Source organism: Capsicum annuum, chromosome 9 (assembly GCF_002878395.1).
Source record: "Capsicum annuum cultivar UCD-10X-F1 chromosome 9, UCD10Xv1.1, whole genome shotgun sequence".
Classification (NCBI taxonomy): domain Eukaryota; kingdom Viridiplantae; phylum Streptophyta; class Magnoliopsida; order Solanales; family Solanaceae; genus Capsicum; species Capsicum annuum.
Window position 1 is genome coordinate 215,171,387 of NC_061119.1, and position 13,177 is coordinate 215,184,563.

Sequence of the window (13,177 nt, forward strand, 5' to 3'; positions counted from 1 at the left end):
ATACACTCAAAAAAACAACCCCATGATATCTCAATATTTATTTCAAAATCAGATATCAAAACATGTTATTTGTATCAATTAAAAACCCAAATTTGTAAAAACATATATATACTTGTATAAATTTAAAGTGTTGCGTAAATTCCTTTTTGAAAACATGCCCATGAAATTTAGGACAACCCACGTACCTCTATTTACGAAATTAGCGGGTGCTTCTTGAAGCCTACGTTGCAGGGATTCCAATTCTCCAATTTGTTTCAAAAACCCACTGTTAAATCTTGAACTACTTGGGCTTTTAGTTTGAAACCCTAAGGAGATTTCTTGGAGTAATTTGATGCAAATATCAATAATGACGTCATTTGAGATTAAAATCCGGTGTTTAAGCTGAAGAAGGGGAGGTGGAATTACCCATTTTTCCCTTAAAAACGCGAAAATAGAATCTAAAAATTTGGAGCGTGTGATAGGGCGTGCGTCGCACGCTTATCGTATGTTTCTACTATCTCAATCACTAAAATGGCCATAAATTTTTGCTTGGATATCAGATTTAGACGAAATTGGTATCGTTGGAAAGCTTATTCGAAGACATTTAATTTGATATACAATTGGCCCTCTAATTCATCATATACTAGGAGTTATGGTCAATGGAAGTTGACCCAAGTTTAAACATCCACTAAAACTTATTCGGTAGAAATGTTTTCAACTCGTCTTAGAGTTAGGGAATTTTTGTGAATTCAATTCATATTCAAAGTTATACTTACACTATAGGATTGGTCACCACACATATATTAACAAGGAATCATCTAGTTCGGGTCTATACGCGTAAGGATGATGGTCTTAATTCTAGCCCTAAAGTACGGGGTGTTACAGTTCTTGATACTTTTTGGAAAAAATATCAATGATATGGGTATTTGGGAGCTTAATCCCATGTTAGAGGTGATAAAGAGTTGGAGAAGTACCATTTTACCCTTAATGAGATGGAATTGGGTGCTGAAATTTGGCCGGGCGTGATATCCTAGGCAATACCCTGCCTAGAGCACCGGAATACCCCAGGCATCACCCGCATTATAGCGGTGGGGTAGCCTGGACGGCGCTTGCCTTAGAGCGGGGGAGAACCTGGGGAGGCGCCCCTTATCACCCGGAGCTACTAGAATGAAACACCAAACATGCCCTTAGGCTCGTCTAAAAATTCCAAAACTCACATGAGATGTACTACGACCTTGCCCTATCGCAACGCAACAAGAACATATAAAATCGAAGGTCGGGAGGATCAAAAATAAAATCCTCGAAGATTAAGAGCTAAAAATGAGAAAAAGTCTCTTGACACTTAGAATATTTCCAATTTTCCAAGGCTAAGAGTATACTACTAAGGGCTAGAACGTTTACGCATTTTTACTTGGCATTATATTATCCCCCCCTTGGGATCATTCGTCCTCAAATGATGATGAGGAAATACAGCCAAGCGCGATTTCAAGCATTCTAAGATATTAGAGAATAAGACAAAGATTCGTACCTTCCGTTTCAATATTCACCGGATCAAATAAGTTAGGGTATCTAACTCGCATGTCCTCTTCGGATTCCCATGTAGCCTCTTCAACCTTCTGATTCCTCCACAACACTTTAATTGAGGCTATCTCTTTGTTCCTTAATTTCAAAACTTGACGATCTAAGATTTCCACCCGTTCTTCGTCAAAGGATAAAGAGTCTGTCACTTTGATTTCTTCAACAAGCAATACTAATGAATGGTCCCCAATACACTTTTTCAACATGGATACATGAAATACCGGGTGAATAGAACTCAAACTAGCAGGCAACTCTAACTCATATGTAACTACACCTATCCTCCTCAAGATCTGATATGGTCCTATATAGCGAGGACTCAACTTACATTTCTTCCTGAATCGCATGACTCCCTTCATAGGAGACACCTTTAGGAATACCCAATCTCCAACCTCAAACTTTAACCCTCTTCTTCTAATATCGGCGTAAGATTTCTGGCAACTCTAAGCTGTATTAAGTTGTTCCCTAATAAGTTTCACGTCTCCTATTGCCTGATGAACAATATTAGGCCCAAACATCTGTGTCTCACCTACTTCATACCATCCTATTATTGATCTACATCTTCTCCTATACAATGCCTCAAATGGTGCTATTTTAATACTAGAATGGAAACTATTATTATATGCGAACTCTATCAATGGCAAATGCTCAACCAACTACCTTTAAAATCAATCACATAGGCCCTCAACATATCCTCAAGGTTTAAAATAGTGCACTCAGCCTGCCTATCAGTCTAAGGGTGAAAAGTAGTGCTTAGGTTTACTTGGGTACCTAGACCTCTCTAAAAGGATCTCCAAAACTGAGAAGAAAATTGGGTACCTCAGTCGGATTTGATAGAAACAAGTGCACCATGCAAATGAACTATCAAAACAATGAATAGCTTGGCATAATACTCTCCCGAATAGTTAGTCCTGACAGGCAGAAAATGGGTTGACTTGGTTAGACTATCTACAATTACCCAAATAGAATCATACTAGTTTCAGGACTTCGGGAGTCCTGTAATGAAGTCCATATTAATTATCTCCCACTTCCACAAGGGTAAAACTATCTCTTGGGAAGAACTGTCTGGCCTTATATGCTCTACTTTAACTTGTTGGCAGTTCAAATACTTGGAAACAAAGTCAGCCACATCACATTTCATATTATTCCACCAGTACACAGATTTCAGATCATGGTACATCTTAGTAGATCCTGGGTGAACAACATACCTTTAAGTGTGAGCCTCGTCACAGATTCTCTTTCCCAAACCATAAACATCTGGTACACATAATCTACCCTGCTACCTCAAAATACCATCACCACCAATTTTGAAGGACATCACCTTCTACTGACCCACATCCTTCTTGATCTGCATCAAGATGGGATCTTCAACCTGCTTCTCTTTAACTTCTACACAAAGGGAAGATTTATCTATCTCATGAACAACTATTCCCCCATCTTCAGAATCTAAGAGTCGCACTCTAAGATTTGCAAGTCGGTGAATATCTTTCAATATCTCTCTCTTTCTTTCCTTAGCATGATAAAGACTACCCATAGACAATCTACTGAGGGCGTCAGCTACAACATTTGCCTTACCTAGATGATAGTGAAGGCTCATGTCATAGTCTTTCAAAAGCTCCATCCAACACCTTTGCCTGAGGTTTAGTTATTTCTGTAAGAAAACATACTGCAAACTCTTATGGTCAGTGAAAATATCAACATGCACCCCATAAAGATAATGCCTCCAAATTCTAAGCACAAACACTATAGCTTCTAATTCCAAGTCGTGAGTGGGGTAATTCCGCTCATGCACCTCTAACTGCCTAGATGCATAAGACACCACCTTACCGTGATGCATAAGTACACAGCCTAGTCCCACAAGGGATGCATCACAATACAAACCAAAACCCTCTGTGCCTTCTGGAGGAGTCAAAATAGGAGCAGTAGTCAACTTGTCTTTCAACTTTTCAAAACTATTCTCACAAGAGTTGAACCATAAAAACTTTACCTTTTTTGGAGTCAACTTAGTAAGTGGTGCAGCTATGGAAGAGAAACTCTCTACGAACCTTTTGTAATAACCCGCCAAACCCAAGAAGCTCTGAATATCGGTTGGAGTTGTGGTTCTGGGCCATTTTCTCACTGCCTCAACCTTTTTGGGAACAACTCGAATCCCCTCACTAGACACAATCTGCCCTAAAAAGGCAATAGCATTCAACAATAATTCACACTTGGAGAATTTTGCATACAACTTATGATCTTTGAGAGTCTGAAGAATAGTGCGGAGGTGATTGGCATGGTCCTCCTCACTTTTAGAGTAAATCAAGATGTCATCAATAAAAACTATAACAAATAGGTCTAGGAACTGGTGGAAGACTCTATTCATTAGGTCCATGAAAGCTGTAGAAGCATTGGTCAACCCGAAGGACATGAGTAAGAACTCATAATGACCATATCTAGTTTGAAAGGCTGTTTTTAGAATTTCTGACTCCCTAACTTTCAACTGATAATATCCCGAATGAAGGTCTGTTTTTCAAAAACACTTAGCACCCTGAAGTTGGTCATATAGGTCATCAATTCTAGGAAGAGGATATTTATTTTTAACAGTGACCTTATTCAACTAATGGTGATCTATGCATATACGCAGGGAACCATCTTTCTTTTGCACGAAGAGTACCGGTGCACCCGAAGGGGAAACGCTAGGTCTGATAAAACCTTTATATAGGAGATCTGTTAGTTGTTCTTTCAACTCATTTAACTTAGCAGAAGCCATTCTATATGGTGGAATAGAAATAGAACAGGTATCTGGCAATAAATCAATGCCAAAATCTATCTCCCTATTGGTGGAATTCCTGGGAGATCATCTGGAAAAACTTTTGGGAATTCATTTACTATTGGAATAAATTGAAGGGGAAGACTTTCAGCATTAGAATCTTTAACTTGAATAAGATGATACAAGCAACCCTTGGAAATAAGTTCATGGGCTCTGAGATAAGATATAAGCCCTCTAGGTGCTAAAGAATGCCCTTCCCACTCTATTGCTAGCTCATTCAGAAAAGAAAAGGTAACCTTTTAGGTTCTATAGTCTATTGTGGCATAACACCGATGGAGCCAATCCATCCCTAGGATAGCATCAAAAGCGACCATATCAAGTTCTATGAGGTTTGCCATAGTATCTCTACTAAGAATAGACATAACACAATTTTTGTACACCCTCCTAGCCACAACAGAATCACCCACCAGAGTGGAACCAATGAAAGGTTCAACAATCACATCGGGCTCAAACCCAAAACCAACAGCTATATACGGGGTCATATAAGATAAGGTAGACCCTGATCAAGCAACACATATACATCACAGAAAATGAGTTGTAACGTACCAGTGACTACTCTGGCGAGGCTTCCACCTCCTGGCGATTAGCCAAAGAATATAGATGGTTGCGACCACTTCTGGCGGCTAAAGTGGCACTCTTTTGAGGCGGGGGTGGTGCAGAAGAGTTTGCCTGAGACTTGGCACCCCCAACATTCCTTTTTGCCAAAGGGAAATCCCTCTGAAAGTGACCCATCTGACCACAAGAATAACACACAAATGCGCCAAGCTGACACCTTCCCAGATGATGCCTACCATAAGTCTCACACCGTGGAAAAGTATGATATTGCTGTGCCACACTACCCTGCGACTGAGTATCCTGAGCTTTGGGTCCATGACTAGTCTAAAATTTTTGAAGGGGGTCTGGGTGCTGAGGCACTAGCTGCAGACTGCACGTTACTCCAAAATTTCTTCTTTTGCCATTTGTAACCCAAATTACCATTTTTCTGCTGACTGGGGTTCTGATCCGCCGATCAGGACCTCTTGGCCTGTCTGTCCCTCTATCTAGATTCAAAAATTTTCTTTTTCTTCTCTTCTACCTGCTGCATGTGAACTGACAGCCTAGCAAAGTCTATTTCCCTATTTAGCATCGCCCCTTGGCATTCAAGCGCTAGATCATCGAAAAGGCCAAATGCAAACTTCCTCATACGGGCTCTTATATTATCGGTCATTTCTGTTGCATAATTAGCCAGTTGGTTAAACTTTAAAGTATACTCATGAACACTCATCTTCCCCTGCTTAAGATTCATGAACTCTTCTGCCTTGGCCTCCCTCAAATTCCATTGACCATAACTCCTATAATATGATGAATTAGAGAGACTATTGTATATAAAATGAAAGGACTTCGAATAAGCTTTCCAACGATACCAATTTCACCTAAATCCTATATCTGAGGAAAAAGTTATGGTCATTTTAGTGACTGAGACAGTAGCAGCATGCGATAAGCGTGCGACGCACGCTCCAAATTTTCAGATACTGTTTCTGCGTTTTTAAGGGAAAAATGGGTATCTTCCACCCCTTATCCAGATATAACATGGGATTAAACTCCCAAAAAACCAAAATATAATTTTATTCACCCAAATTACCTAATAATACTCTCTAGGGTTTCAAACTAAAAACCCAAATAAATCAAGATTCAACCGTGGGTTTTCAAAAGTGATTAAACATTTGGACTCCCCACACCAAAGGCTTCAAGAATCATCCACTTTTCTCCGTAATCAAGGTATGCGGGGTTTTCATAAAATATCATGGGCATAGAATTCATGTTTTAAGAATGGGGTTTTAAAATTTATGAATATAATCATATTTTAGAAGTATTGATGGTATTGTTTTGGTCTTTAGACCTTTCCCACGAATTGATTTGAAATTATGTATATATGTATGTATGTGTTCAAGAATGATTATTCAATTGAGAGCATGAATTATAATGAATCCCTCTCTTGTTATGAGTTTTCCCATCTTCGTATGATATGAATTGTTTTGAATGCATTTTGAAAAGCATGATATGAAATACTTTGGCTTTTGGTATGTTTTGAATATGAATTTTGAATACGAAAGAGAGGGTTATGAATGTTGAATAAACATGTAATGAAAGAGCGCATGGTTTTGCTTAAAGCACATGACCACCATATGTTTGATGAAAGTTTTTGTATGGTTTTGACTTGAGTTTCGGAATATGAAATCTTTTATGCAAATTACATGTTTGGGTGGTCTGAAACTATATTTTTATGAAATATCATGCTTATGAAATTATGGCTCAGAAATAGGACTTGCAAGTCTTGGTATGATGATACCTAACTCAGAAAATATCATAACAGACAAAGACTAATACAGAAATCAGACTTTATCAGATTTACATGTTTTAGAACTTCAGAATGATGCATGTTCAGAAAAGGCTAAAATAGGGCATAAAGAGAGCTTAGGTGGTTCCCCGAAGAAGTCATGAGTCCAGATAACTCATTGCCCAAAACCGTGATTTGCAGATCCGGGTATATTATATTACACTGGCCTAGTGCCGTGTGGTGTATCAGACTCAGACACTCCAACCCTTGCGGCACACTTTGGTTGGGGGCTTCCCCCCGAGTCAATGGCGGATTCCATATAGCCCATGGAATATTATACTTGTAAGGGTGTGCCATTTAACTCAAAAGTAATACAAAGATCAGATTTTTGCATTGACAAGAATGACTTATGATTTTCGAATGATGCCCATGTGTTTCCAAAAACTATTTTATGCATGATGTTTTGTTAAATTGCTCTCATCTACTTTATACGTATAAGAATACACTATTTTGGATTGCTTCGCGTGCCAGTACTTTTGTGCTGACCCCCTCTCCTTCCAGGTTCCATGGCACAGTTTAGGGGTCTAGATAAATAGTAGATATTTCACATCACAAATCAGATTGTGCAGTGGATGAGCCTTCTATGATCCAGAAGACCTGGTTTTTTCAAATAATTATCTTTAGTTATGTTTTGGTCTACTGGGGGGCCTTATCCCAGCTTTCAGATAGTTTGTTTAGTTCATAGTAGAGATTTCACAAACTGAGTCAGACATTATTGTTCAGAATTATTTTGGAGTTTAGTTTTCAGTATTATGATTGCATTCAGATTGACCATGTTTTCGTATTAGATTTCTATTTCCGCATTATCTTTTATTATATGAATGTTGTCCATAATTATCAGATAGAGAAGGGTGTTCAAGGCATACATGGTTTGGAATGCAATCCACGGCTAGGGGCCCGGCTCGGGTCTTGACAAACATTATCTTTTATTATATGAATGTTGTCCATAATTACCAGATAGAGAAGGGTGTTCCAGGCATTCATGGTTTGGAATGCTCGTCACGGCTAGGGGCCCGGCTCGGGTCTTGACAAATTTGGTATCAAAGCATGGTTCATGGTCCCAGGGTGTCTGCAAAATTACATCGGGTAGATTCTTATTTATGGGTGTGTAGCGTGCCACACTTATAAGAAGGAGGCTACTAGGCGTTTAGGAATATCTCTCTTTCTTCATGTTCTAGTTCGTGCTATAGAGTCAGAATGTTCCTCCTTTATACTCCAATTCATGCTATGAAGTCGCCGATACGAAAAAATAAAGTTATCCTAATTCTTTTCTGTCACGACCCAAACCAGGGCCTGGCCATGACGAGTATTTTAAACCATGGAGGCCCGAAACACCCCTATCTATTTGATAATCATGCACATAATTCATATGATCAAAGTAATGCGGAAGAAACACAATATAACGGAAACATGGTCAAGAATCATATGAAAACGACAATGGGGAATAGTGTCCCACAATCTAAATCAACACCTCTAAAACCGTCTGCGAAATCTCTACTACATGACTGAAACAATGTCTATCTAAAAACTGGGACAAGGCCCCCAGCAGACCCAAAAACTGAATATAATAAAAAAGGACTGTAGGACATAAGACCTTCCGAAACATAGAAGGCTCACCACTTGTCTCTACAGCTCTGTCTGAAAGTTCTACTAATTCTCTTGACCCCTAGAAGGGGCCTTTAAACCTAAGAGGTTGGAGAGGGGAGGGAGTTAGCACAAAAGTACTGGCACGTAGAGATATCAAAGCAAAACATAATATTTTTTAGAAAATATAGTTGAGAGCCATTATAAAGCAATTTCGTATCAAATCATTTGAAAACACATGGGTGTAATGCAATAGTTTTTCTCAACAATTATGAAATGCAAATGAGCTAGGTGGAATACCCTACATAATTTACACCAACTGTCAAACCTCGATTGCCGCCGAGATTAGAGTATAAGTGAGGGAGAGACACACAAGACCACAAAGCATGGTGTGTCGACCCAAATCAAACATGGTAGTGCACAAGACCACAAAGCATGGCTCCTAACCATAATCCCAATTTTGGATAATATAATATCAGGTACGCAAGACCACAAAGCATGGTACCGATATTCCGTGTCGGCAAACACGTTCTTCCAACGATGAGCTGCTTGTGTCTCAAATGCCTTCTTTGGGCATCTACCTTTCTCATGTAAAATCAATGCATTCAAATTTCATCTTATTCAATTGCATATCGTATTCTGCAGGGTATCATCATACCCGACGTACAAGTCATCAATATCACATCCACATATGCATAATCATGTAAAAACCAAGGTGCTTCATCATTTACAAGTGGTGAACAATATTTATTTCAAATTCATGCTCTCTTTTGTTGATCACAATATAATATGGAGTATCGAAACAATTATCATGAGAATTTGAAAACAATTTATCATTCATATTTATCAACTTCCATGGAAAATCTCTATTCACATATGCATGGTTTCAACCATTGAAGTATATAGGTAAACAATTCCATGACATAAAGAAAATGACTTAGAAATCATATTGAAAGCAAAATATTAACATTTGATTGAAAACCCCCATTTAAAAGCATGCATATTCATAAAGACTACACCCATGAGATTTTTGGATAACCCCACGTACCTCTATTTCCAAAGATAATAGATGTTTCTTGAAGCTTGCGGATTGGTAATTCCAAATATGTAATTATCTTTGAAAACCTACGGTCAAATCTTGAACTATTTGGGTTTTTATTTTGGAACCCTAAGGAAAATCTTGAGCCCTTTTGATGAAAGAATATGTATTTTGGGGTCCTTGGAACTAAATCTCGTGTTTTAGGGCTAAGTAAAGGTGGAAAAGGACCACTTCGCCCTTAACACGGTGTGTTTAAATTTCTAGAATTCCTTACATAGGCGCCGCCCATCCCATCACCTATCTTCACATAGGCGCTGCCTAGGATATCACCTATGTTTACATAGGCACCGCCTAGGCTATCGCCTATGTTCACATAGGCGCCGCCTAGGCTATCGCCTATGCTTTCCAGTGGCAATGGGTGATTGGTTAGGCGTCGCTTATCACTTTAAAAGGTCATAACTTCTTGCTCAGGTGTTGGATTTTATCCAAATTGGTATCGTTGGAAAGCTAACTAGAATACCTATCATTTGAAACATAGTAGGCTTTCTAATTCGACATATACAGAGAATTATGGTCGATGGAAGCTAACACACTTTACAACGTCCACTAAAACTTAGTCGACCAAAATAGTTTCAACTCGTCCTTGAGTTGAAGGACCTCTATGGTCTAAATTCAAGCTTGAGCGGATTCACATGATACACAATAATTAACATGCCATATTGGCATAGGATTTTATGGCTTCTGGATTAGCAACGCATCGAAATCATGGTTTTTATTCTAGCCCAAAATGCAGGGCGTTACATTATCCCCCCTTAGGATCATTCGTCCCCAAATGATGATGTGGGACATAGACAGACACGATTTCAAGCATAATAATGTACTAGGAAAGATAAGATAGGAATAGTAGCTTCTGTCTCCTCCTCCATCGAAGCAAACAAATTGGGATATCTAATTATCATGTCATCTTCTGACTCCCAAGTTGCTTCTTCGACCTTCTGATTCCTCCACAGTATCTTTACTGAGGCTATTTCTTTGCTCCTCAGCTTTCAAACTTGGCGATCTAAAATTTCAACGGGCTCTTCTTTGTAAGGCAAGGAGTCTATCACTTTGATACCCTCTATGGGCAATACCATAGAATGATCTCCAATGCATTTCTTCAACATGGATATATGGAATATCGGATGAACAGAACCCAAACTTGCAGGCAATTCTAACTCATATGTAACTGTACCAATCTTCTTCAAAATCTGATGTAGCCCTACATAACGAGGGCTCAATTTACCCCTTTTTCCAAACCGCATAACTCCTTTCATAGGAGAAACCTTGAGAAACACCCAATCACCAATTTCAAACTCTAGTTCTCTTCTCCAAACATCGGCATAGGACTTCTGACGACTCTGAGCAGTCTTGAGTCGTTCTCTAATGATTTTAACTTTCTCCATCGCCTGATGAACAAGATCAGGCCTATACAACTGAGTCTCACCTACTTCATACCATCCTATTGGAGACCTACATCTCCTCCCATACAAAGCCTCAAAAGTAGCCATCTTGACGCTGGCATGGTAGCTATTATTGTAAGCGAATTCAACCAGTGGCAGGTGATCTACCCAACTACCTTTAAAATCAATGGCGCATGCCCTCAACATATCTTTGAGGGTCTGAATGGTATGCTCAGCTTGGACATCCGTCTAAGGGTGGAAAGCTGTGCTCAAATTCACTTGTGTACCTAAACCCTTCTGAAAGGATCTCCAAAACTGAGATGAAAGCTCCATACCTCTATCGGATATAATGGACACTGGTTCCCCATGCAATCAAACTATCTCCTCAATGTAAATCTTAGCATAAACCTCTCCCGAATAATTAGTCCTCACAGGCAAAAAGTGGACTGACTTGGTCAATCGATCTACAATCACCCATATAGAATCATACTGGTTTAGGGATCTCGAAAGTCCAGTAATAAAGTCCATGTTTATAATCTCCCACTTCCATAAAGGCAGGGCTATCTCCTGGGAATTACTACCCGGCCTCATGTGTTCTACCTTCACTTGTTGACAGTTCAAACACTTGGACACAAAATCAGCTACATCACATTTCATGTTATTCCACCAATACAAGGTTTTCAGATCATGGTACATCTTAGTAGAGCCTGGGTGAGTGACATACCTCGAAGTGTGTGCCTCATTAAGGATTCTCTCCCATATCCCATCGATATTCAGAATGCACAACCTACCTTTAAATCTCAGAATACCATCGCCACTAATTTTAAACGACATAACCTTTTGTTGACCGACATCTTTCTTGATTTGCATCAAGATAGGATCTTCAACCTGCTTCTCCTTAACTTCAGCACAAAGAGACAACTTAGATAACTTATGAACAATCACCCCTCTATATTCAAAATCTAAGAGTCGCACCCCTAGATTTGCAAGACGGTGAATATCCTTCACCATCTCTTTCTTTCCTTCTTCTACATGAGAAAGGCTACCCATAGACTACCTTCTGAGGGCGTTGGCTACAACATTTTCCTTGCCTGGATGGTAGTGCAGACTCATATCATAGTCTTTCAAAAGCTCTATCTAATGCCTTTGCCTGAGGTTCAATTCTTTTTGTAAGAAAACATACTGTAAACTCTTATGGTCAGTATAAATATCAACATGCACGCCATAGAGATAGTGCCTCCAGATTTTAAGTGCAAACACCGCGGCTACTAACTCCAAGTCATGAGTGGGGTAATTGTGCTTATGCACCTTTAACTGCCTAGATGCATAAGCTATCACCTTACCATGCTGCATCAATAGACAACCAAGTCCCACACGGGATGTATCACAATAAACCACAAAATCATCTACACCCTCGAGAAGGGTCAAAACAGGAGCAGTAGTCAGCTTGTCCTTCAATTTCTCAAAACTGTTTTCACACAAGTCAGACGATACAAACTTCATATTTTTTTGATTTAGTTTAGTAAGTGGAGCAGCTATGGAAGAAAACTCTCTACGAACCTTCTGTAATACCCTGCCAAACCCAAGAAGCTCTGAATATCGGTTGGAGCCGTAGGTCTGGGCTATTTTCTCACTGCTTTAAATTTCTGGGGATCCACTCTTATCCCGTTACTGGACACAATATGCCCCAGGAAGGCAATAATGTCTCACCAAAATTCACACTTAGAAAATTTGGCATACAGCTGATGATCCTTAAGGGTCTGAAGGATAATTCGGAGGTAATTGGCATGATCCTCTTTACTCTTAGAATAGATCAGAATATGATCAATAAATACGATGAAGAACAATTCAAGAAACTGACAAAACGCTCTATTCATAAGATTCATGAAGGTTGCAGGGGCGTTAGTCAACCCGAAGGACATGACTAGAAATTCATAGTGACCATATCGGGTTCGAAAGGCTATCTTGGGTATGTATGAGTCCCTAACTTTGAACTGATGATAACTCAAATGAAGGTCTATTTTTGAAAAACACTTGGCACCCTGAAGCTGGTAAAAAAGGTCGTCAATCCTAGGAAGAGGATATTTATTTTTAATCGTGACCTTATTCGATTGACGGTAGTCTATGCACATCCGAAGGGTCCCATCCTTCTTTCGCATGAAGAGCACGGGTGCACCCCATGGGGAAACACTAGGATGAATAAAGCCTTTGCCTAGGAGGTCTGCAAGTTGTTCCTTTAACTCCTTTAGTTCCGCGGGAGCCTTTCTACATGGCGGAATAGAAATAGGATGAGTGTCTAGCAATAAATCAATGCCAAAATCTATCTCCCTATCAGGGGGTATCCCTGGGAGATCTTTGGGAAAGACTTTTGGGAA